Source organism: Saimiri boliviensis, chromosome 8 (genome assembly GCF_048565385.1).
Source record: "Saimiri boliviensis isolate mSaiBol1 chromosome 8, mSaiBol1.pri, whole genome shotgun sequence".
In the NCBI taxonomy this organism is placed as follows: Eukaryota; Metazoa; Chordata; class Mammalia; order Primates; family Cebidae; genus Saimiri; species Saimiri boliviensis.
Window position 1 is genome coordinate 119,081,754 of NC_133456.1, and position 26,761 is coordinate 119,108,514.

A 26,761-nucleotide genomic window follows, 5' to 3' on the forward strand; every position below is an offset into this window, starting at 1 on the left:
TTGAGAAAGCTAACTGTAGAAAACTACCTCTTATCCGGCGTTCGTTCTCGAGATTCTCTAAGTGTATGCGCAATAACTTGTCTTAATCGAAAATTGGAAGTTTGAGGTTTTGAATAACTGAGAAAACAGGAAGCTTTTCCTTGACAGGACAGCGGAGTTAGTCTGTAAAGTATAAACAGTATGCATGAGGCCTTTTTTAGAGATAAGAGCTACTCCAAGGTGAACACTGAAGTGAACATTCAAGTTAGTTTCCCTTTCAAAAGTTTTTTCCTCTTAGTTTCAGTTGTTTGAATATTTAAAGGCACTTGAAATAGGCGCTGAGTTGTAGTTTCTGAAGACCACAGTGGGGAAGACTGGTGTCCTCTTTTTTCCTTGGTGGTCAGGTGGTGTGTGCAGTGTGCAATTTCCATACTTCCCCAACCTGCCTGGCGCCCCTCATTACAGTCAGGGTAATTTACAGAAGTTGAAATGGTTGTGGCTTTTCAGTTTTTTTCCCCTGTATTTAATATGCTGAAAAGCAGTTTTGTAATCAAACCTTGTAAGAAATAGGTTGAAGTTTGCTAAGTGAAATACGTTCTGAAAGGCATCAGATTAACAAGCTTATTATTTAACCATTAATTTATATACTTCTCTTTGAAACTGGCATTGGATAGAAACAAATTTTATCCCATATTTTGAAAAGTTAGTGTAAGTTGAGTTGACTTATTTACATGAAACAGAGGCTTATTCATTAGAAGTTATCCTTGTGTTGCTTGCATTTTCTCAACTGTAAAAAAAGCGGGATGATGATAACCTTTTTTTGAGACGGAGTTTCGATCTTGTTGCTCAGGCTGGAGTGCAATGGCGCGATCTCGGCTCACCGCAACCTCCGCCTCCTGGGTTCAGGCAATTTTCCTGCCTCAGCCTCCTGAGTAGCTGGGATTACAGGCACGCACCACCATGCCCAGCTAATTTTTTTGTATTTTTAGTAGAGATGGGGTTTCACCATGTTGACCAGGATGGTCTCGATCTCTTGACCTCGTGATCCACCCGCCTCAGCCTCCCAAAGTGCTGGGGTTATAGGCGTGAGCCACCACGCCCCGCCCGATAATCTTGTTTTCTTAGGACTGTTGTAACACATGAAAATGTTGGCTCTGTCTTGCTCAGTCGCCCAGGCTGGAGTGTAGTGATGTGATCTCCACTCACTGCAGCCTCCACCTCCTAGGTTCAAGCGATTCTACTGCCTCAGCCTCCCGAGTAGCAGGGATTACAGGCACGTGCCAACCACACCCTGCTAATTTTTGTATTTTTAGTAGAGACAGGATTTCACCCTGTTGCCCAGGCTGGTCTCAGACTTCTGGCCTCCAGTGAGCCACCTTGCCCAGTTTACTGAATTTTTAAAATGCTCTACCTTGTAGCTGTCAATTTATTAGCAGAAAGTTTTATGTTTGTTTTTTTTTGTTTTTGGCCTGTTTACGTGTATCGCACAGAATGTGTATTTGGAGAAAGCAGTTCCACTATTTTTGAGTAGGAACCAGAGAGAAAAAAGATAACATGAGTACAGTTCTGTAGATAGTTGAAGTTAAGTGGCAGCAAATTCAGAGAGAAATGCAATTGGATTTAATATTTGGGAAGATTGCCCTTTTTATTTATTTATTTTTTTTTAAGACAGGGCCTCACCATGTTGGCCAGGCTGGTCTTGAATTCCTCACCTCAGGTGATCCGCCTGCCTGGCCTCCCCAAGTGCTGAGATTACAGGCGTGAGCCACCACACCCGGCCAAGATTGCCCTTTTTAAAAGACTTAAAGAAGCAGCCTTCAATTTATCTTAAAATGTTGTTCTAAAATACATGCAGGCTGGGTGGGGTGGCTCATCCCTGTAATCCCAGCACTTTGGGAGGCCTAGGTGAGTTTATCTGGGAGACCAGGAGTTCACCAGCCTGGGCAACAGGGAGAGATCTCATCTCTACAAAAAAATCAAAGTATTAGCCAGGCATGGTGGCTCATGCCTGTAGTCCCAGCTATTGGAGATGCTGAGGTGTGAGGATCACTTGAGCCTGGGAGGATGAGGCTGCAGCGATCCTGTCACTGCACTGCAGCCTGGACAAAAGGGAAACCTTGTCTCCCCCCACCCCGAAAATACTCAAATTAGAACATTGAATTGTTAATAGTGTTTACTATGAATTGTGCCTTCAGGTGGCTGCAGCTACTCTACATAGATTTGCAAATTTTTGTAGTGAGGTGATTGTAGATGTTACCAGCCAAGGAGTGGCTGACAAACTCCTTTCGCTGTTATTTCATTGTCATGTTAAAATTCTTATTTTCCATCAAAATAGTGATAACTAGGATTATAATCTAGGTCTTCAATTTTGCTAATGTGTTGTCTATGTTTTGGTCTCTTGAGGTTGTAAAAAAGCTGTATAGCTGTGTTACCATCAATTCCATATGCTTTTATCCTAGTGTTAAAGGTACAAGTTTTTTTTTTTTTTTGAAACTGAGTTTCACTCTTGTCACCCAGGCCGGAGTGCAATGGGGTGTTCTCGGCTCACTGCAACTTCTGCCTCTTGGGTTCAAGTGATTCTCCTGCTTCAGCCTCTGGGAGTAGCTGGGATTATGGGCCCCTCCCACCATGCCTGGCTCTGTGTGTGTGTGTGTGTGTGTGTGTGTGTGTGTGTGTGTGTGTGTATGTTTTTTTTTGTAGAGACAGGGTTTAACCATATTGGTCAGGCTGGTCTCAAATTCCTGACCTCAAGTGATCCACCTGCCTTGGCCTCCCAAAGTGCTGGGATTATATCCTGAGCGCACTGGCCAAAGGTACAAGTTTTAAATATGCTTTTATCTTTCATGTAGTAGTCTTACAGATTCTCTCAGATTTAGGGATATTCTTTTTAGATGGATAAATTGCACAAAAATCTTGTAGTATATTGTAATTTCTTCTACAAAATTCTCAAAACCTTTTCCTAATGGAGAGAAGACACGAACACTGAAGTAATGTTTTTGGAAAATACCTTGTTAAAAACAGACACCACTGTAATGGTGTGCTTGCTTATACTCTTGTAAAACTTAAAGAATTCTCCTTTTTCCTTAAAAGCTAATTTTAGGCCAGGCGCAGTGGCTCACGCCTGTAATTCCAGCACTTTGGGAGGCCGAGGCGGGCGGATCACGAGGTCGAGAGATCGAGACCATCCTGGCCAACATGGTGAAGCCCTGTCTCTACTAAAAATACAAAAAAAAAAAAAAAAAAAAAAAAAATTAGCTGGGCATGGTGGTGCATGCCTGTAGTCCCAGCTACTCAGGAGGCTGAGGCAGGAGAATTGCTTCAACCCAGGAGGTGGAGGTTGCAGTGAGCAGAGGCCGTGCCACTGCACTCCAGCCTGGTGCCTGGTGACGGAGTAAGACTCTGTCTCAAAAAAAAAAAAAGCTAATTTTAGAGAACGAAGTAAATGAAGCACTCAGGGTTAACCTCGTCAGGTCTAAGTTTAGTTCAGTTTAAACTTTTTGCTCATACTTGTTGATATCTTTGGAACTACTCTACTTCTAGAGTCATTTTGATTAGCAAATGAATTCCTTTTTTAGAACGTGGAATTGCAAGGTAGAAAACTGCTAGGTTCTCAAAAGAAGGAAGATAAATTCCAACTTAGAAGTTTTTTCTCCTAACATTCTAATGCTTTGTTTTTCCTGTGTGTAAATGTCTTCCTTAGGAACAGGGAAAATTATTAACTCAGCTGGTTTTCCTTTCCTCTTCTTTCTCATTGCCCCCGCCACCCCATTAACCTCATATCTAATGTCTTTTGTCCCCTCAATGCCTTTATAAACTCTGTCTTTCCACAGTTTTTCTGGTGAAGTTGTCATGGCTCCTATTTCAACCATAAAGGATTTGCAGTTCAGTGGTGCTACTGGTTTTACATCTTCTTTCGTAGTCTTGTTCTTTATTTCCCATCAGCCCCATTGCCCGGTTAGGAGACCTAAGCCATGAAGTATGTTGTAATATTGAAAGAATTTCATGTTTAACACAATTTTTTTGAGACCAAGTCTTGCTCGTTTGCCCAGGCTGGAACGCTCTGGCGTGATCTTGGCTCACTGCAATCTCTGCCTCCCGAGTTTAAGCGATTCCCCTGCTTCAGCCTCCTGAGTAACTGGGACCACAGGTGTGCGCCACCATGCCTGACTAATTTTTGTATTTTTAGTATGGATGGGGTTTCACCATGTTGGCCAGGCTGGTCTTGAATCCCTGACCTCAAGTGATGGACCTGCCTTGGCTTCCCAGAGTGCTGGGATTACAGGTTTGAGCTACGGCACCTGGCCATGTTTAACACAAATTTGAAAGTATACTACTTAATTTTTTAGGGGGAGTATGAGAATCATAGAGATGAGACTTGATCTTTGCCAGAAATGTTCTTTATGAAGTCTGATGTGCGTACATTTGCCTGATAAAATACCTTTATTTACACAAATCATTTTAGTCACACTGTAGCCAGAGGTTGCTTTAAGGGCATAGCCTGATGGCTGGCCTCTTTTCAGAAACTCATCAGAACTGCCCTGGGTCTTGCCCTGTGTGTGGTTCTACTTCTGCATCTTCCTTCTTGCCCTGCCCCACCTTTCAGGCAGGACCATCCCTCCCTGTCTTCCTACCTTGGTGTTGCAAACATTGTAGCCATTGCTGTTGGTAGAGTCTTTGCCTGAGATTGAATGTCCTCTTCCTTTAAAAAAAATTTTAAAAATATTTACTTAGCTCCTTAACTAACCCATCCTTAAAAAGATATTTGAGGAGTCCTCCAGGCTTCTTTGCCTTAACTTCTGAGGTTATACTTCTCTGTTTCTGTAGCAACGTAAGTGTATCTTTGTGTTATTTAGCACATAATCTCACTCATTCCTTGTGAGTGAGATTCTCTTTTTATACTTGTAACCTCTGCCCAGCCCATGGCCTGGTAACCTATAGATACTTAGTGAAATTAATTCAAGTGAAGGGATAAGAATGCTTAAAGACAAGGCCGGGCGCGGTGGCTCAAGCCTGTAATCCCAGCACTTTGGGAGGCTGAGGCGGGTGGATCACGAGGTCTAGAGATCGAGACCATCCTGGTCAACATGGTGAAACCCCGTCTCTACTAATGGTGCAAAAAATTAGCTGAGCATGCCGGGCGCGGTGGCTCAAGCCTGTAATCCCAGCACTTTGGGAGGCCGAGGCGGGTGGATCACAAGGTCGAGAGATCGAGACCAACCTGGTCAACATGGTGAAACCCCGTCTCTACTAAAAATACAAAAAATTAGCTGGGCATGGTGGCACGTGCCTGTAATCCCAGCTCCTCAGGAGGCTGAGGCAGGAGAATTGCCTGAACCCAGGAGGCAGAGGTTGCGGTGAGCCGAGATCGCACCATTGCACTCCAGCCTGGGTAACAAGAGCGAAACTCCTTCTCAAAAAAAAATAAAAAAATAAAAAAAAATAAAAAATAAAAAATTAGCTGAGCATGGTGGCGCGTGCCTGTAATCCCAGCTACTCCGGAGGCTGAGGCAGGAGAATTGCCTGAACCCAGGAGGTGGAGGTTGCGGTGAGCCAAGATCGCGCCATTGCACTGCAGCCTGGGTAACAAGAGCGAAACTCCGTCTCAAAAAAAAAAAAAAAAAAGAATGCTTAAAGACATCTTCCACCCGTGTTTCAGAGAAATTGTTTGCTGATCGTATACTTGGATGGTTCTGTAAACAAATAGGAAATCTTTACTCTGAAAGGATACATTGAAAGTTGCTTATAAGAAAGCATAAAAGCTATATTTGCAAATTTTCAACTGACTTTTCATAGCTACATACGGTGCATGAAGTATTTTAAGATAGAGTAATTTAACCATGTGACCTCTAGATTATACTGTTTCTCAGTCTTTAAAAACATGTCCGCTTTGGCTCATACCTGTAATCCCAGCACTCTGAGAGGCCGGGGCGTGTGGATCACCTGAGGTCCGGAGTTGGAAACCAGCTTGGCCAACATGGTGAAACCCTGTCTTTACTAAAAATACAAAAATTAGCCATGTGTGGTGGTGCATGCCTGTAATCCCAGCTGCTTGGGAGGCTGAGGCAGGTGAATTGCTTGAACCCAGGCGGTGGAGGTTGCAGTGACCCGAGATCGCGCCAGTGCACTCCAGTCTGGGTGACAGAGCAAGACTGTCTCAAAAAAAAAAATCCCCTTCTGATAGCCATAAGGTTTCCTTACGTTTATTTTGCTTTAAGGTGAAAACATTATATTAACCCAAAATAAAAAAATTGCAATATTGAAAATGTATCTCTTAAATGTTAGTGGATGTTTCTCTGTTTTAAAATTTTCTGTTAAGTATTGCTACAGGGCTTGGCAATAAAGGAGGGCCACTGGGAGGTAAGAAAAGGGTTTATTTTCTTCCCGTGGCAAGTGTTTCTGACCAGTTGAACATCAGGGATGCAAAGATGAAAGGCAACAGGATTTTTCTGTAAGATCCATCATCCGGAAGGAATAGAAAAGTGCACTGTTCTGTGTAAAGCCATAGAGGCTGGCTTTTGCAGGCGGGTGGCTCTCGGCTCTTTGCTTCTTTGGATAGTCTGCTACAACCGTCACATATATTACAGTGTATTCTCCATGTCTCCCTTCCTTGCCGTGTTTTTCTTTTTTCTTGTTTTTTTTTTTTGAGACGTAGTTTCGCTCTTAGTACCCAGGCTGGAGTGCAATGGCGCGATCTCAGCTCACCACAACCTCCGCCTCCTGGGTTCAGGCAATTCTCCTGCCTCAGCCTCCTGAGTAGCTGGGATTACAGGCACGAGCCACCATGCCCAGCTAATTTTTTGTATTTTTAGTAGAGACGGGGTTTCACCATGTTGACGAGGATGGTCTCGATCTCTTGACCTTGTGATCCACCCGCCTCGGCCTCCCAAAGTGCTGGGATTACAGGCTTGAGCCACTGCGCCCGGCCTGTATTTTTCTTCATAGTACTTATGATACTGTATAACATGCCATATAATTTACTTATTTTATGTATGACCCATCTTCTGATGCTTGATATGAAATAAAGGTTTGTATTTTGCTCCTCAATATGAGCGTAGGCCTTACAACAATATCTGGTATACATAGCATCCACTAAATAGTTGATGAGTAAATCCAGGTTTATGGTGAACAAAAGGGATAAATTGCTCTCTTCTGGAGTTTGCTGTCCATTGAGACAGGTGGACAATCACATAATCCAGTAGGAAAGTGCAGTGCACTAAGAGCCAGCCTGGAGGGATCAGGAGGCTTTTCTAAGGACATGGTGGTCGCACTGAGGTTGGAGGGATGGTGGTGGAGTGAGAGGTCAGCAGAGAGAGTTGGCTGTGTAGTGCCCCAGGTGGGAAGGTGCAGAGTGTTCTGAAGGAACTAGTGTGAATAAGGCTGAAGGTGGGAGGTAGGTGGAGAGCTTTATTTTACAGGGGCTGGGAGGTCCCCATGTAGGTTGATTATTTTGCCCTTTATCCTAAGACCAGGGGAAGCAGTTGGCGGGTTTTACAGGATAGAATTGTCTTTTTTTTTTTTTGAGACGGAGTTTTGCTCTTGTTACCCAGGCTGGAGTGCAATGGTGTGATCTCGGCTCACCGCAACCTCCGCCTCCTGGATTCAGGCAATTCTCCTGCCTCAGCCTCCTGAGTAGCTGGGATTACAGGCACGCGCCACCATGCCCAGCAATTTTTTGTATTTTTAGTAGAGACGGGGTTTCACCTTGTTGACCAGGATGGTCTCGATCTTTTGACCTTGTGATCCACCCGCCTCGGCCTCCCAAAGTGCTGGGATTACAGGCATGAGCCACCGCGCCTGGCCAAAATTGTCTTTTTAAAATTATTCTGCTTTGTAGAGAGTGGTATGGAAGCAGGGAGTGGTGTACGTGGTGGGTGTTACTGTGCGGCAAGGTAGGGAACCTCTTTCTTCTTGTGTATTATCTCTCTTCATAGTTGAAAAGGCCAAGCCCTAGTCTAAATGAGACCAGCTGCCTTAAAATCCCTTCAATTTGTATTACATGTAATGGTGTATGTTTAAAAAATATTTTTTGAGACAGTTTGTACCACCTAGGCTGGAGTGCAGTGGCACACTCTTAGCTCTCTGCAGCCTCGACCTGCTGGGCTGAGCGATCTTGCCACCTCAGCCTCCCTAGTAGCTGGGACCCACAGTTGCATGCCACCACACCTGGCTAATTAAAAAAAAAATTTTTTTTATAGAGGTGGGGGTCATACTATATTGTCCAGGCTAGTCTCAAATTCTTGGGTTCAAACAATTCCAGAGTATTGAAATTACAGGTGTCAGCCATTACAACTGGCCTAAAAATACTTTAAAAATTGTTTAGAAAATATGTCTTAAATTTGCTAATATTTGCCATTTGTTTAAAGTATATTTGTTATTTCAGATAATTTCTTTTTTTTTTTTGAGACAGAGTTTCACTCTTGTTGCCCAGGCTGGAGTGCAATGGCGCAATCTCGGCTCACCGCAACCTCCGCCTCCTGGGTTCAGGCAATTCTCCTGCCTCAGCCTCCAGAGTAGCTGGGATTACAGGCACGCACCACCATTCCCAGCTAATTTTTTGTATTTTTAGTAGAGACGGGGTTTCACCATGTTGACCAGGATGGTCTTGATCTCTTGACCTCGTGATCCACCCGCCTCGGCTTCCCAAAGTGCTGGGATTACAGGCTTGAGCCACCGCACCCGGCCCTGTTTCAGATAATTTCAAACTAACATTCCTTTTTTAGGAATGTCTCTAAAAAAGGAGAACATTTTGTTTTCACGTTTCAGAGAACTTTTATTGTCAGTGCTCAAAATATGGAGATAAAACCTAGTGACCAATTTGGTATAGATTCACAAAGTGCTTCAATGATTGTTCTCTCTCTCTTTTTTTTTAAGAGATGGGGTTTCACCATGTTGGCCAGGATGGTCTCGATCTCTTGACCTCGTGATCCGCCTGTGTTAGCCTCCCAAAGTGCTGGGATTATGAGACGGGCCTGTTACCTCTCTTAACATCTGAAACATTCTCTTTTTTGAAAAATTAAGTCCTTTAACATTTTCTTTAAAGGCTTCATGCTTTTCTTAACATTCTTTTTTTTCTCTTTGTTGATTACATTACATCTTTGTATATAATGGTTGAGATTGTCTTCTGTGTAATTTTTGCCTGTCAGAGAATGCAAGTATCCTTTAGGAGGCAATTACAGGCTTTTTTTTTTTAACTGGGTCCATAAAGAGGGAAAGGTTAGTCAGGTTAGGGAGCATTTACACTTCTTCCTGAGAGGTAAGGTTCTCCATCTGGTGGGATGGGAGCAGTCAGTAGATCACCTTTGCAAAGGAAAAGACGCCATAGTTGGTAGGATTCAGAGGTGTGCTGGGAAATCCCAATGGATTTCTAGTTTATTGCCTTAACTACTCAGCCCTGACTTTAAAGGAAGTTACCTTCTAAAAATCTAGACATTTGGAAGGATGAAAGCATTGTTTTTTGTGCTTTTAGAAGGTTAAAAACAGTCAAACCATTGATAGAGCACTGGTTGGCATTTAGTGTTTCTTGAGTACCTTAAATGCAGTAGCTTATTGTGAAAGTCTTTTGGGGTTGATTTTTGCCTGGCATGATTGTAAGTTTTGTGTTCCATATTCCTCTGTGGTTGAATTCATACCTCCAGTGATACTTGTTATTTATTTATTTGGGAGACAGGATCTCACTCCGTTGCCCAGGCTACAAAAGTGGAGTGCAGTGGCATGACCATTGCTTACTGCAGCTTCCAATTTCTGAGCTCCAGCAATCCTCTTGGCTATTTAAAATTTTTTTTGAGACATGAGGTCTTGCCATGTACCCCAGGCTGGTCTCCCATCTCCTGGCCTCAAGTGATCCTCCAGCTTCATCCTCCCAAGTTGCTGGGAGTATGAGTGTGAGCCTCTGTGCCTTGCTCCAATGACAGTTATTACCAGGCTAAAGTGCTAGTTCAGGTTGCCTTTCTGTGGGTCCCTTGGAGCAGGGGTCCCCAACTCCCAGGCCATGGAACCATACCCATCCATGGCCTATTAGGAACTGGGCTGCACAGCAGGAGGTGGAGCAGCACAGTCAGTGAGCATTCCTGCCTGAGCTCCACCTCCTCTCAGATCAGCAGTTGCACTAGATTCTCGTAGGAACACGAACCCTATTGTGCACTGCACATGTGAGGAATCTAGGTTGCGTGCTCCTTATGAGAAAGCCTGATGATCTGAGGTGGAACAGTTTCATCCTGAAACCATCCTCCTCACCATCCCCCACCACCTGACCTTTGCTCCGTGAAAAAATTGTCCTCCATGAAACCAGTTAGTCTCTGATACCAAAAAGGTTAGGTACTGCTGACCTGGAGTACTGACCATTGTGAAAATGAGTAACTGATGAATCGGCAATAGTTGCTTCTTCACACTGTCAGTGAAGACTAAAGGTGGGAAGCAGTATTACCAGTGGTGCTGTATGTGTACATGGTCTTCAGTTTTTCACACCTCTTCCCATTTCTTTATATAAGCTGATGAATTTAATCTCTTCTGCTGAAATCATTATCTTTTAGGACTCAGTGCAGGAAGGTTAAACCTAAGCATGAAAGGACTGGAAATGGGACATAGAACTGCCAAATAAACTGTAGAAGCATTCAGGCACTTAAAAATCTCCATGACCTGGCAAAATTCCAGTTAAGAGTAAACTTTGGCAGTGTGCCTTGGGATTCTGAGTGACCACAAGTTTTAGTATCTTTCAGGCAAGGCCACACAGACTCTTCTCGGTATCCTGTTTCCTCTAAGTTCAGAATGTTGGAAGTGTGTTTGTCACTGTGGTAGTCCCCCCAACCCCCTGCCAACCTTAAGGGAAAGAAACAAGTGGTAGTTTTAATCTGTTATTGAGAATAGGTTTTTCATGAAATCACATGAAGTTACAGCTCAACATAAATAGCTGTAGATCAGATGTTTTCCCACAGTCATTATATGGCCACAAATTGTATTAGATAATTATATGATCAAGGCAAATAAATGCTCGATCATTAACTTCCAGTTTTCAGTTTGATCTTGGGAGGTGTGGTTAGGTAAATTTATTGTAAAAGCATATATTTACAAAATAGTGAACATAACATTTAATCAGCCTTAACCCAGTTGCATGGAGTATTTTTTTTTTTTAATATATATGTATCAGGGCCATTGTTATCAGTCTGGAATTACAAGACTGGAGGAACCTTTAATTCTTCTTCTTCTTTTTTTTTTCTTTTCCCCTGGACACAGGAGTCTCACTCTGTCACCCAGGCTGAAGTGCAGTGGCTGGATCTTGGCTTACTGCAACCTCTGCCTCCTGGGTTCAAGTGATTCTTGTGCTTCAACCTCCAGGGTAGCTGGGACTACAGGCATACTACCACACCCAGCTAATTTTTGTATTTTTAGTAGAGACAGGATTTCTCCATGTTGGCCAGGCTGGTCTCGAACTCCTGGCCTCAAGTGATCCACCTGCCTCGCTCGACCTCCCAAGGCGCTGGGATTACAGGTCTGAGCCACTGTACCTGGACTGATTTTCTTAATTCATACAGTATTAGGTATGAATTAAGTAGTACTTTTGAAGTACGACGTTTATATTCTAAGACTTTGAGTTTTGTTCTCCATTATTTTGTCAACTGAGATTTGGCAACTAGTTTCTGAAAATAATTGTCAGAAAAGCAGTGGAATATTGCAGTTGCAGTATTAGGATTTTAGATCTCTAAAGACTCTGAAACTGAAGCCCGTGAGGTAAAATTAGAGATACGGCTGGCTAGTTGGTGACAGAGCTAGGACTGTAATGGGTTTCCATTCTAAGTCCAGCATCCCTTTGCGCTGTAATTTTAGAGCTTACTGTGGTCACTATGAAGGCGTATCCTCCACTGTGGTTATATCAAAATAAATCGGTGAAAGCATTAACTTTATGTGAGAGAATTTAAATAAGTGTTTCAATTTTTTGAGGTCGATTTATTAAAGTAGTTATTAGACTATACATTTTTTGTTTTTTTTGAGATGGAGTTTTGCTCTTGTTACCCAGGCTGGAGTGCAATGGCGCGATCTCGGCTCACTGCAACCTCCGCCTCCTGGGTTTAGGCAATTCTCCTGCCTCAGCCTCCTGAGTAGCTGGGATTACAGGCACGTGCCACCACGCCCAGCTAATTTTTTGTATTTTTAGTAGAGACGGGGTTTCACCATGTTGACCAGGATTGTCTCGATCTCTTGACCTCGTGATCCACCCTCCTCGGCCTCCCAAAGTGCTGGGATTACAGGCTTGAGCCACCGCGCCCGGCCTACTAATTACTATTAAAGTATTAATAGTAATTTTTATGGTGGTTATATTTGAAGCCAAAGTTATCCTATACTTCAGGATTGAGAAAAGTTATCTACCTTTCTGAACAGTAATACAGAATCATTGGAACTGATTGGAATTTTCAATGGCTGATTCTGATAGCTTGCCTGAAACTTTTTTTGTTTTTGTTTTCTAGACAGGGTATCACTCTTGCCCAGGCTGGAGTGCAGTGGCGTGATCTTGGCTTATTGGGGCCTTGACCTCCCAGGCTCAAGTGATCCTCCCACCTCAGCCTCCTGAGTAGCTGGGACTACAGGCACGTGCCACCACACCTGGCTAGGTTTTGTATTTTTTTTGTAGAGATCGGTTTTCGTCTTGTTGCCCAGGTTTGTCTCGAACTCCTGGGCTCAAGCAGTCCTCTTGCCTTGGCCTCCAAAAGCACTGGCTTTACAGGCATGCACCATCATGCCTGGCTTGTCTGAAACATTTTTTGTGATGTTAGTGTTGACCTAAAATGAAGAAGCTGAATAGAGAGTTTATTTGGGTCAAGCTTGACGACCGTGGCCCAGGAGTGTAGATTCAAGGTGCTCTGAATGTGTGTACGTCTTGATCAGTGGCAGTTACAGCTGGATTTTTATGGTGGAATGGTGTGTGACTGTGCTGGGGAAGGCTCATTTTCAGATAGTCCTCAGTCAAGTCACTGATTTTTTTTTCTTTTTTTTTTTTGAGACGGAGTTTTACTCTGTCACCCAGGCTGGAGGGCAGTGTCTCAATCTTGGCTCACTACAACCTCCCCATCCTGGGTTCAAGTGATTCTCCTACCTCAGCCTCCTGAGTAGCTGGGATTACAGGCACACGCCACCATGCCCAGCTAATTTTTTGTATTTTTAGTAGAGACGGGGTTTCACCATGTTGACCAGGATGGTCTCGATCTCTTGACCTCGTGATCCACCCGCCTCGGCCTCCCAAAGTGCTGGGATTACAGGCTTGAGCCACCGTGCCCAGCCCAAGTCACTGCTTTATGAAACTGTCATTGCTTATTAAATCATCTGTAGTCTTCAAATTTCATGATTTTGGTTTTCTTAGAGGTAAAACAAGAAGTTCCATAGTTAAAAACCTATTGGATTGCGAATTCAGTCTAAATCGTGGGAAAACAATAAAAACTCATAAAACAATGGCCAAGTCTGGAATCTGATAACGTGGGTACTATAGTTTTCTTATGAAGCATACTTTTTTCTCTCTCCAGTCCCCATTTTTGCCAAAGATAAAAATCTTAGGAGGACCAGCTTACTTACAAAGTAAGTTTTAATATTATACTTGGGCTGATTATTTGCATAAAATACAACAATAGTAATGATTAGCAATATAGGTTAAGTTGTTCTTTGCTGGAACTTTCATAAGAAATTTTGGATTGAACTATAAAGCCTCAAGGCTGGGAAGCCAAGCCAAGGTCTGTGCAGGTAATATTTACATGTATTGGGTGAATTCCTTTCTTGAGGTTCCAAAATATCTTGAGGTTCCTGGGCATGTCAAAAAGTAAAATTCTTTTACTTGTTACACATCAGGAACCTACAGGAGCTATGTAAACAAGTTACCAGGCCAGTCTTTACGACTGGCTTTTTATTGGCTCTACATAGTCAACTTCAGTTCTTTAAATCCGTCTGGTCATACCTTAAAATACACCATTCCAGTCAAGAGTGTTGGTAGAATAATCAGCATCTTCAATTGTGTCCTGTTAAAATGAACAGATTCTTATTGAACTTATGCATATAATTAGACTGTCATAAAATAAGAATATTCATGAATAGTTTACACATTTTGGAGAAATCAGGTAGAGAGGCAAATGTTTCTGTTTTGCCCATAAAGGTTTATTTTACCCATTTTCTCTAAGCTATAAAAAGCTTTTTCTTGACTCCAGAAAACAAAACATGAAAAGAATCAGCAATGTTTCAAACGAAAAGTCATAAAAATCATTTCAGTCTTCTGTAATTTCAGTCCCATGTAATTAAGTTTTGTTCTGCTTGATGTACAGTTAGCAATCTTCATGAACACAGAAATTTACTAGAGTTCTGAAAGACATTTTTTTTTTTTGAGACGGAGTTTTGCATTTGTTACCCAGGCTAGAGTGCAGTGGCGCGATCTTGGCTCACTGCAAGCTCTGCCTCCTGGGTTCAGGCAATTCTCCTGCCTCAGCCTCCTGAGTAGCTGGGATTACAGGCATGCGCCACCATGCCCAGCTAATTTTTTGTATTTTTAGTAGAGACGGGGTTTCACTGTGTTGACCAGGATGGTCTCGATCTCTTGACCTCGTGATCCACCCGCCTCAGCCTCCCAAAGTGCTGGGATTACAGGCTTGAGCCATTGCACCCGGCCTTCTTTTTTTTTTTTTTTTTTTTTTGAGACAGAGTTTCACTCTTGTTACCCAGGGTGGAGTGCAATGGCGTGATCTCGGCTCACCGCAACCTCCGCTTCCTGGGTTCAGGCAATTCCCCTGCCTCAGCCTCCTGAGTATCTGGGATTACAGGCACGCGCCACCATGCCCAGCTATTTTTTGTATTTTTAGTAGAGACAGGGTTTCACCATGTTGACCAGGATGGTTTCGATCTTTTGACCTCGTGATCCACCCACCTCGGCCTCCCAAAGTGCTGGGATTACAGGCTTGAGCCACTGTGCTCGGCCTGAAAGGTTTTTTTTTACTAAGTCCAATGATACGATCTCCAAAATTATCAGAAACTTGTATTCAGGAATACTTAGTATTTACCACCAAGAGCAGTGGCTCATGGTTGTAATCTTAGCACTTTAGGAGGCCAAGAAGAAAGGATCGCTTGAGGCCATGAGTTCAAGACCAACCTGGCCAAGACAGCAAGACTCCTATCTCTACAAAAAATGGAAAAATTAGCCAGTTGTGGTGGTGCCTGCTTATCGTTTTAGCTACTCTGGAGACTGAGGTGGGAGGATCACTTAAGCCGAGGAGTTTGAGGCTGTGGTGAGCTAGAAGGTGCCACTGCACTCAAGTCTCCACAATAGGGCGAGACTTTCTCTTTAAAAAAAAAATTTTTTTTCCCCTGAATTTCCTTGAAGGAAAAGCAAACTTTCAACTGTAGCCAATTGTAAACTACTATTTCAGAAGAGTTAAAGTAGAACAATAATTGTTAATGCCAAAAGACTTAGAGTAGCTACAGTTAAAGACACAATTTACAAGGAAATTTGGTTATTTTTGTGGCACGCAACAATTTAACATAATAACTGTAATTATGTCTGACAGAGGAAGACATACCAGGATTTCAGAAATCGCTTGTAATTTTAGAACACACATTAATAACATTCATACAGGGCCGGGTGCGGTGGCTCAAGCTTGTCATCCCAGCACTTTGGGAGTCCGAGGTGGGTGGATCATGAGGTCAAGAGATCGAGACCATCCTGGCCAACATGGTGAAACCCCGTCTCTACTAAAAATACAAAAAATTAGCTGGGCATGGTGGCGCGTGCCTGTAATCCCAGCTACTCAGGAGGCTGAGGCAGAATTGCCTGAACCCAGGAGGCGGAGGTTGCGGTGAGCCGAGATCGCGCCATTGCACTCCAGCCTGAGTAACAAGAGCGAAACTCTGTCTCAAAAAAAAAAAAAAAAAAAAAGAAAAAATTCATACAAATATAACCCAAAGTTAAACACTGTTTCTTATCTGACAAAGCTTCACATGTGATTTTAACATGCCAATTAAGCCTAATAGGTCTCTTGGACTTCCAGGGGGTTTCTTTTAGAAAAGACTTAATTTTAGAATTTGAAAGTTGATTTTGGAAAATATGTCAGATATTAAAGGTTTAAAACACTTGCTCAAAATAGGATTACAGGCCACTATAAAATGAAAGTCATTTATTAGCTAGATAATTGAAAGATTTCAAAAAATGAAAACCTTTACTCTTTGATACTCAGTTTTCTAAACAGTCAAAAGACCTAACAAAGACAGCATGAGACCAACATTTTGCAGCTTATTCAAAAAGTGAACAAAAGTGTTTTGTTATCCTCGTTAATATTAGATGAACATCTTGTTCAAAAGAGAAAAATAAATTTTACCATTTCATCCTGTGTTATCAGTGCTAGAGCCTTTTTTGTTGTTGTTGGAGATGGGGTCTGCTCTGTCACCCAGGCTGGAGTGTATTGGCGTGATCATAGCTTGCTGCAGCCTCAAGCTCCTGGGCTCAAGTGATCTTTCCACCTCAGCCTCCTAAGTATAAAGCTGTTTTTAATAAAACTGTCTGTCACATCTCAGTCAGCTTGGTCCATGCAAGATAAAATTTCCCTAAACTTCTTACAACTACTTAAAATTTTTTATTAAAGAGCAGATCAATGCTTGGGGCCCAGACTCTGGCCCTGCATTAGTGTGCATTGTATATTAATGTTCAATTTTAGCAAAACTAAATAATTCTCTTCTAATTTAGCCAACTTGATTACACACAACATTTTTTCCACAAGATTAATCTTCCACAAATGTTCTACAACTTGCTAAGCCTTTGGTTTTGACCTATACCTTTCTTTTTTATATTGACATTTTGCCTTAAGAGAAAAACTTACTTTCCCTTCCCCCTTATCATTTTTACCACATAAAGATCTATCATGTAAAAGGCAAAAACAATTACTTTCTCTTTTCAATTTTCCTGACATCTTTTAAAATATGCTCTGTATATAACATTGTTTCTTATACCTAATAGTTTCAATTACATATAATAACTAAGTTTTAACTCTTAGTAACTCTAATTTTTAGTGAAAAACCGAGGAAGTAACTTTGAACTGTTTTATTCCAGACGAAAACAATTTCTTAATTTTTCCTCTTTTTTTTTTTTTTTTGAGACGGAGTTTCGCTCTTGTTACCTAGGCTGGAGTGCAATGGCGCGATCTCGGCTCACCGCAACCTCCGCCTCCTGGGTTCAGGCAATTCTCCTGTCTCAGCCTCCTGAGTAGCTGGGATTACAGGCACGCACCACCATGCCCAGCTAACTTTTTGTATTTTTAGTAGAGACAGGGTTTCACCTTGCTGACCAGGGTGGTCTTGATCTCTTGACCTCGTGTTCCACCCGCCTCGGCCTCCCAAAGTGCTGGGATTACAGGCTTGAGCCACCGCGCCTGGCCTTTCCTCAATTTTTTAATTTTAATTTTTAATTTTTTTTTTTTTTTTTTTTTTTTTTTTTTAGAGACAGGGTTTCACCATATTGATCAGTCTGGTCTCGATCTCTGAACCTCACTCAGGTGACTGCCCACCTCGGCCTCCCAAAGTGCTGGGATTACAGGTGTGAGCCACCTCGCCTGGCAATGTTTCCTCTATTTTCGTTTGTTAACAGACCTAAATATATTTAACTTTTCTCCTGTACCATATAAATGACATATTTTATGATTATCTATTAATTAACATGACTTTAAGATTAAATTTTTGAAAAGCATTTGTGAAACTATGAAAAGTTTGTTTATAAATATCTCATTTACATTAATGTAATTTATTCATTCTTTTTTTTTTTTCTTTTTTGCTTTTGAGATGCAGCCTCACTCTTGCTCAGGCTGGTGTGCAGTGGCATCTTGGCTCACTGCAATGTCTGCCTCCTGGGTTCAAGCTGTCCTCCCACCTCAGCCTCCTTAGTAGCTGGGACTACATGCATGCTATCATGCCCAATTAATTTTTGTATTTTCAGTGGAGAGGGGTTTCACTGTATTGGCCAGGCTGGTCTCAAACTCCTGACCTCAAGTGATCAGCATGCCTTGGCCTCCCAAAGTGCTGGGATTACAGGTGTGAGCCACTGTACCTGGCCCTAATTTATTCATTCTTAACAGTTATACTTGAATAGTTCATTAAACAAAGCTACCCGGCATAGTTATTTCTTTGTTTACCGTTTCTAGAGCCTTTGAAACGCTAGAGTTAAATGAATATTTGTTGATGAGAAGACAGCTGCTTTCATTAAACCGACAAACTAGTCTTTATTTACCAAAGCTTTACCCAAGTCATAAACTAAAAGACATTTGAGTTTCTATTTGATAAAATATTTGATTTAAGCACTTTTTTCTTTAAGTCAGTTAATTATAGCTCTTTCATATATTTTGGTAGTGAAATATTACATAAGCATGATACATAAAAGTAAAGACATGTAGATACACTCACAGAGCAGATCTTAAAGTTTTTTAAATAAGATTTTTCATTTGCTAATGTTAAAATAATCCCCCCCCCCCCCATTTAGACTGTCAGTCTCTTGATTATCTGTTCCATGGCTCTAAACAATTTAGGTTGCTAGGCAACCCTAAATTTTCACTTCCAAAGACATGAAACTCAGGTGAAAACTTGCATCCCAAAGGCACAGAACTTAGATCTAAATACGATTACTTTTTTTTTTTTTTTTTTTTTTTGAGACGGAGTTTTTGCTCTTGTTACCCAGGCTGGAGTGCAATGGCGCCATCTCGGCTCACCGCAACCTCCGCCTCCTGGGTTCAGGCAATTCTCCTGCCTCAGCCTCCTGAGTATCTGGGATTACAGGCACGCGCCACCATGCCCAGCTAATTTTTTGTATTTTTAGTAGAGACGGGGTTTCACTATGTTGACCGGGATGGTCTCGATCTCTCAACCTCGTGATCCACCCGCCTCGGCCTCCCAAAGTGCTGGGATTACAGGCTTGAGCCACCGCGCCCGGCCACGATTACTTGTTGAATCAAAAAGGGATAGTTAGGAATTGCCAGGGAAAGCATTAAACAAATATAAGTTTGGTTCTATAAACTTTGAGGCAGTGTTTTTCCCATTGTAGAAGTTTATAGTGGCTTGAGTGCAGGGAGGGAGATGCTCTTACAAAGGGACCTTTCCTCTACACATGTAAATTTTTATAAAGATGTTCAGGATAGTTAGCTAAATGTCTGAAAGTTATATTTTGTGTTTTTGTTTTTGAGGGCGTCTCACACTCAGCCAGGTTGGAGTGCAGTGGTGTGACCTCTGCAACCTCTCCCTCCCAGGCTCAAGTAATCCTTCCATTTTTGCCTCCGTAGTCGCTGGGACCACAGGCGTGCACCACAATGCCCCGCTAATTTTTTTTTTTTTTTAAGTTTTTTTGTTGTTGTTGAGTGGAGGTTTCTCCATGTTGCCCAGGCTGGTCTTGACCTCTCAAGCTGAAGGAATCTGCCCACCTCAGCCTCCGAAAGTGCTAAGATTACAGACGTGAGGCAGTGCGCTTGGTCATAGAAAGTGGTATACTGTGGAGCGGTCTGGTTAGGCAGGTGGTCTTCCAACCTACGTTGCTTCCTGATTAGATAACTGACTTTAATGAGTGGAAAAAGAAAGCATTTGCAGTTTCCAGGGGCCTAATATTTAAATTTGAAACAGGAACAGAAGAAAGACAGAGCATCTAGATCAAGCTTGTCCTACCCTCAGCCTAGGAGGGCTTTGAATGTGGCCCAACACGAGTTGGTAAATATTCTTTTTTTTTTGAGACGGAGTTTCGCTCTTGTTACCCAGGCTGGAGTGCAATGGCGCGATCTCGGCTCACCGCAACCTCCGCCTCCTGGGCTCAGGCAATTCTCCTGCCTCAGCCTCCTAAGTAGCTGGGATTACAGGCATGCACCACCATGCCCAGCTAGTTTTCTGTATTTTTAGTAGAGACGGGGTTTCACCATGTTGACCAGGATGGTCTCGATCTTTCGACCTCGTGATCCACCCGCCTCGGCCTCCCAAAGTGCTGGGATTACAGGCTTGAGCCACCGCGCCCGGCCAAATATTCTTAAAACATTTTCTTACGTGAGATATGAGAGTTGTTTTTTTGTTTTTTTTTGGTGATTTCTTTCTTTTCCGTTTTTTTTTTCCTCTTTTTTTTTTTTAAGCATCTCATCAGTTGTTGTTAGTGTTAGTGTATTTTATCAGTGGTCCAAGGTAATTCTTCTTCCAATGTGGCCCAGGGAAGCCAAAGATTGGACACTCCTGATCTAGATCTTTAAAAATCAGGGACTCTACTTTTTTTTTTTTTGAGACGGAGTTTTGCTCTTGTTATCCAGGCTGGAGTGCAATGGCGCGATCTTGGCTCAACGCAACCTCCACCTCCTGGGTTCAGGCAATTCTCCTGCCTCAGCCTCCTGAGTAGCTGGGATTACAGGCACGCACCACCATGCCCAGCTGATTTTTTGTATTTTTAGTAGAGACGGGGTTTCATCACATTGACCAGGATGGTCTCGATCTCTCGACCTCGTGATCCACCCGCCTCGGCCTCCCAAAGTGCTGGGATTACAGGCTTGAGCCACCGCGCCCGGCCTCTACTTTTATTAATACACTGAATCTTGTGTCCCCCACAAAGGAGGGAAACGCTGTTACACCCGCCACGCAGAGCTTCCACGGTGCCCCTTACTGCAGGGATGTTACCTCAAGGCTGACGAGAGACCAGTCAGCCCACTCTGACCAGCCCATCCCACGTGAATGGGAATCTTATCATTTGGTGGTGAGCACTTTTTTTTTTTAATTTAAATTTTAATTTTTTATATTACCCCTCCATTACTTGAAGCAGGTGAGCACTCTTATAGCTGCCAGGTGTTAAAACTGCATTTATCTAGGCCGGGCGCGGTGGCTCAAGCTTGTAATCCCAGCACTTTGGGAGGCCGAGGCGGGTGGATCACGAGGTCGAGAGATCGAGACCATCCTGGTCAACATGGTGAAACCCCGTCTCTACTAAAAATACAAAAAAATCAGCTGGGCATGGTGGTGCGTGCCTGTAATCCCAGCTACTCAGGAGGCTGAGGCAGGAGAATTGCCTGAACCCAGGAGGCGGAGGTTGCGGTGAGCCGAGATCGCGCCATTGCACTCCAGCCTGGGTAACAAGAGCGAAACTCCGTCTCAAAAAACAAACAAACAAACAAAAAACAAAAAAAACCTGCATTTATCTAAATGTATAAAGAAACAGTAGACATCCTGCAATAACACCCATTCACTGTCAGCCACTTCCCAAACTGCAGCTTTCACTAGTGAGCTGTCCACCGTCTCACACACAAAAAGTCAGGTTCTCTCCCATAAAGTAATCCCTAAAGCCTGCCAAAACCAATGAAATTGGACAGTGCAATGCAAAAGGGGACAGAGTGCTTTAGACCTGAGAGGAAACTACTCACAGCTCTTCAGACTTGGCAAGGAAAACAGAAGACCCCTCCTCCTGCCTCAAAAGGGAGTGAGTGTTGCCTCTTTCTGTGTTCCTAAGGGGGGTCTCAGAATCATTAGAAGTCCCTTCTAGATTTCTTCATGTATCAAATATGGCAAAAGGAAGAAGGAATAGAAGTGGAAAGAAACAGAACAAGTCTTAGAGGAGCCATTTTGGGGAGATACAAAGCTTTCTGAAAGGCGCTAATGAGGTTTTGTATTTTCCTCAGCAAAAATCATGCCAACAAGATAGAGAGCAAATAGAGATCAATCACATTTTAAGAAGAGTTTCAGTTGACTGAAAAAAATTCCCAGAAACAGGATCCAGAAGAGGAAAAAGCAGAAAGGCTTTTCTTCTTCCGAAAAAAACAATAGCCAAAATATCAGGTTTTTATACTTCTGAACATAGAACTCTGAAAAAGAATCTTTTCACATCTTACTGTCAGATTTGAGCACAAACATAAAGTCCATCTCCCATTTAGTTTCCCAATTAGGTATGCAAATGATTTTAGACACTTCAGAGGATCCTCATTTTGGCTACTGCTGCTTACAACTGACCTGTGTTAGGTGGGTCCACTTTCTAGGTATCTATAAGAGAGTGCCTCATAAGTGCACATAAATCCAGCTGATGTTTCTGCAAAGAGTGCTCAAATTGTAAAGTCTTGATTTTTTATAATTTTGTAACTTTTGAAAAGTGACAAAGGCTGGGAATGTGTTTAGGGTTTAAGTGTGATGTATCTTGAATTGTCCTTAACTGGCAGATGGCAGGAAATTGCTCAAGCAAGGTGCAGGGGACCAGACCCTCATACCCGTCTGGAGGACCAAAAAGACAGCACTTTTCAGTTGGGAACTAACAGGAATTGGTCACAAATGAAAGGCTAAGTCAAGATTTTCAAACGATGGAAAACAGCTGCAGTCTTAAAAGCATGCTATGTAAAACATAACCACCAGTAAGTATCTAACTGCCAGTCCTTCATCCCAAACCTCTGCTGTGAGACAGAGGTGGAAAAAGCTTGGCTCAAAATCCTGGCCCTGAAGCAATGGCAGAAAGAAGGCAGTTGTCTGTGGAATTTTTTACCCAAATCTCTTGTCCAAAAACAGCAAAGCCCTCACCCTTAAATGAAAGAGGGAGTTTGAAAAACAGTTCAAGTGCAGCCTAGACATTCAGCCAAAATTGGGAGTTCCAGTTTTGGGAGACCTCACATACAACACCACATGAGACCTATGAAGACGGAGTTTCACACTGGCTCCCAGTGCTGTTCTCAGAAAAACCAAGTGATTGAGGGGAGACATTCTGAATCCTGCTGTCTTACATCACATATGTTACTCTAAAAGGAAGAAGCTGAGGCAGAGTTCATATAAGTAGAAAGCTGATTTGGGCCAAGCCTGAGGATTGCAGCCCAGGTGTGTGGATTCAGGTTGCTCTAAGTATACACTCCATTAGCAGAAGTTGCGAGTAGATTTTTAAAGGAAGAAAAGGCAGTTCCTGAGTTGTTTACAAAAAATTTACATCAGAATAACATAGGCTGTTGATTGGCTGTACGTTGTTTGTTACCTATTTCAGGAACATGAAGAAAATGGTAAGGCAGCCAGTCGAGAGCACAGTGACGTTAAACAATTAGTCCAGCATGGATCTGGGGCAGAGGCATGACAGAAGTCCCACACTCATGTCTCTCTGGGCCTGCATACCTCATGTAGCTCAACTGCTCTCAGTTATTTTTCTTTTCACATTGTCTATTGAAGTAGGTATGTAACCATAACTGGCCTATAGTTGTAATTCAGTTTGTTTATAGAATGGAGATGATACTGTTATGTCTCAGATAACTTATCATTTGGAATAGTAAACCAAAGTAAGATTTTAAAAAGTTCTTAATCTTGGAATTTAAATTCTTTTTTTCCCCTTTTTTCTTTTTTTTTTTGAGATGGAGTTTTGTTCTTGTTGCCCAGGCTGGAGTGCAGTGGTGTGATCTCAGCTCACTGTAACCTCCACCTACCGGGTTCAAGCAATTCTCCAGCCTCAGCCTCTCAAGTAGCTGGTGTTACAGGCACCAGCCACCACGTCTGGCTAATTTTTGTACTTTTAATAGAGGCGGGGTTTCACCATATTGTCCAGGCTAGTCTTGAACTCCTGACCTCAGATGAGAAGTTCTACATCTACTGAAAGCTATGATGTAGAATAAAATCTTCAAATATAAATTCAGAAGTTCCAGGACTACTACAAGTCCATCTACAAACAAGAAACGGAAACGTCAGGAATGCAGGATGCAATATGGGGGGCCTCCCTTGCCAGGTAGTGATGGCGCCATCCCACCTCTCCTCCTTCCGGGGACACCTGAGGCAGATGGCACAATGCCTGCATACACCTCAGTTTCCCAGAGTGCTGGGACTACAAGCATGAGCCAGTACATGCTCAGCCTGTTTTTAAAAAAGTAGTATCACTTTTGTAAGGGGACATTCATTTTATTTTAATGTTTAACAGTTTGCTCTGTTGTCTGGGAAACAATTATTGTCTGCAGGTGTAATGCCTAATATTTGAAGATTCTGTGCTTCGAATCAGTGACTTTGACTATCTTAGCAACCTGGAATTTCATAGCTTTCATGCCTGCCATTTGGCTCTGGTAGTACCTGTGAGTAGGTGTTGTAACACGTGCTGTATGCCAGGCATTGTGCTTTTGGAGGAGAGGTGGGTTGGCACCATCACCACCTGGCATGGGAGGCCACCCTTATTGCATCCGGCGTTCCTGACGTTTCCGTGTCTTGTTTGTAGATGGACTTGGAGGAGTCCTGGAACTTCTGAATTTATATTTGAAGATTTTAGTCTATAGCGTAGCTTTCAGTAGATTTCGAAAATAATTTTTTGATCTTTCCCTCCTGAGGAAAAACAGTTTTTTCTCTGCTCTCACATCACAACGGACCGCTAGTCACCAAGAAGTGTTCAGGGATTTCTCCCCATGAGCAACTAATCATTTTCTACAGCAGACACCAGTGGGGCATACTCCCCTCAATCTCAGCCCTACCTGGAGGTAGTGTCAGGTCCCACAGGTTGAGGGCTCAGTCCTACAAGTTGCCCCTTCTGATGCCACTCCCACGCCACAAGTGGTTTACTCATGCTTCTAAGTGATCAGCTATACATCAGAATCTCCATGGCCGCCCCCTCTTTGGGTTCCATTACTTCGTTTGAGCGGCTCACAGAAGTAAGGAAAACACGTTTCCTGGTTTATTTGAAGGATATTACAAAGGAGCAGATGACGAAATGCGTAGGGCAAGGTGTGGGGGAAGGGCAAGGAGTTCCCATGCCCTCTTTGGGCTGCTACTCTTTTTTTTTTTTGAGACGGAGTTTCGCTCTTGTTACCCAGGCTGGAGTGCAATGGTGCGATCTCGGCTCACCACAACCTCCGCCTCCTGGGTTCAGGCAATTCTCCTGCCTCAGCCTCCTGAGTAGCTGGGATTACAGGCACGTGCCACCATGCCCAGCTAATTTTTTGTATTTTTAGTAGAGACGGGGTTTCACCATGTTGACCAGGATGGTCTTGATCTCTCGACCTCGTGATCCACCCGCCTTGGCCTCCCAAAGTGCTGGGATTACAAGTTTGAGCCACCGCGCCCGGCCGGGCTGCTACTCTTTAGGAACTTCCTTGTGTTCAGCTATCTTGAAGCTCCCTAAACCCATTCCTTTTGAGTTTTTATGGAAACTCCATTACATAGACATGTAAATCATTGGCCATTGGTGATCGATGTAACCTTCTGCCACTTACCCCTACTTGGAGGTTGGGAGTGGGCTGCAAGTCCCAACTGTCTAATTGTGCCTTGGTCTTCATGGTGTGACTAGTCCCCATCCTGAAGCTACCTTAGGACTACTAGCCTGTCATCTCATTAGTGTACAGAAAGATGTTTATTACTTTGGAGATTCCGAGGAATTTAGGAATTGTATGCTATGAAATGGGAGGAAGACCAAATATATATTTCACAATCTCACATCCCCCAATACAAATAATTTTTTTTTTTTTGTACCAACTGAGATGTGTTTTGTATTCATGTGTTTAGTATGTTTTTGCCACTTAGGAACTTCTTTAGTGATTTGTTTTAAAAATCAAATTAAAAATTTTAGTGTCATCAGTTTGTATTTAACTCTTGTATGTTTACAGTGCTGAGTGCCAGTTTAAAAGTGTAATTAAACAGCTACTCTGAGATTAGACTCATTTCTTTTATCCATCAGTATTTTTGAGTGACACATTTACTATAAGAACATGAAATGAAAAGAATGGACTATATAGAGATACTGATTCTTGAAAAAACAAAAGCCTAAAATCACAGCTTTGTTGGAAACAGCAGTCTGTTGTTTTGTAAATGTCCTCACTATTCAAGCATACAGATTCACTTGAGTATATAATCTATATAAGGTACATAATCTGCCTTAAGGTACTCTTGAATTATTCTGTTGTAAGTTAAGAATGTGCATTTTAGGCCGGGCGCGGTGGCTCAAGCCTATAATCCTAGCACTTTGGGAGGCCGAGGCGGGTGGATCACGAGGTCGAGAGATCGAGACCATCCTGGTCAACATGGTGAAACCCCGTCTCTACTAAAAATACAAAAAATTAGCTGGGCATGGTGGCGTGTGCCTGTAATCCCAGCTACTCAGGAGGCTGAGGCAGGAGAATTGCTTGAACCCAGGAGGCGGAGGTTGCGGTGAGCCGAGATCGCGCCATTGCACTCCAGCCTGGGTAACAAGAGCGAAACTCCGTCTCAAAAAAAAAAAAAAAAAAAAGAATGTGCATTTTAAAAATTATAGAGTGGTGCTGGCAGCTGTGAGATAAACCATACCATCCAACCAACAGCACAGGGCAGATGAATGAGGAACTGTAATTTCCTTTTTTTTTTTTTTTTGAGACGGAGTTTCGTTCTTGTTACCCAGGCTGGAGTGCAATGGCGCAATCTCGGCTCACCGCAACCTCTGCCTCCTGGGTTCAGGCAATTCTCCTGCCTCAGCCTCCTGAGTAGCTGGGATTACAGGCACGAGCCACCATGCCCAGCTAATTTTTTGTATTTTTAATAGAGACAGGGATTCACCATGTCGACCAGGATGGTCTCGAACTCTCGACCTCGTGATCCACCCGCCTCGGCCTCCCAAAGTGCTGGGATTACAGGCTTGAGCCACCGCGCCCGGCCGGAACTGTAATTTCTATTCTATTTTATTTTCTGTATTTCTGTATTTAGAGATGGACATGTGGGAATCATAACAAATGTTTCTTTTTTTTTGAGACGGAGTTTCGCTCTTGTTACCCAGGCTGGAGTGCAATGGCGCGATCTCGGCTCACCGCAACCTCTGCCTCCTGGGTTCAAGCAATTCTCCTGCCTCAGCCTCCCTAGTAGCTGGGACTACAGGCGG

General features: G+C 42.9%; 1 protein-coding gene across 4 annotated transcripts in view; it reads left to right on the forward strand.

Moving 5' to 3' along the window:
* LARP4B (La ribonucleoprotein 4B) overlaps positions 1-26,761 on the forward strand; it is a 120,697-nt gene that overhangs the window by 2,334 nt on the left and 91,602 nt on the right. The gene's annotated exons all lie outside the window — the stretch shown is intronic.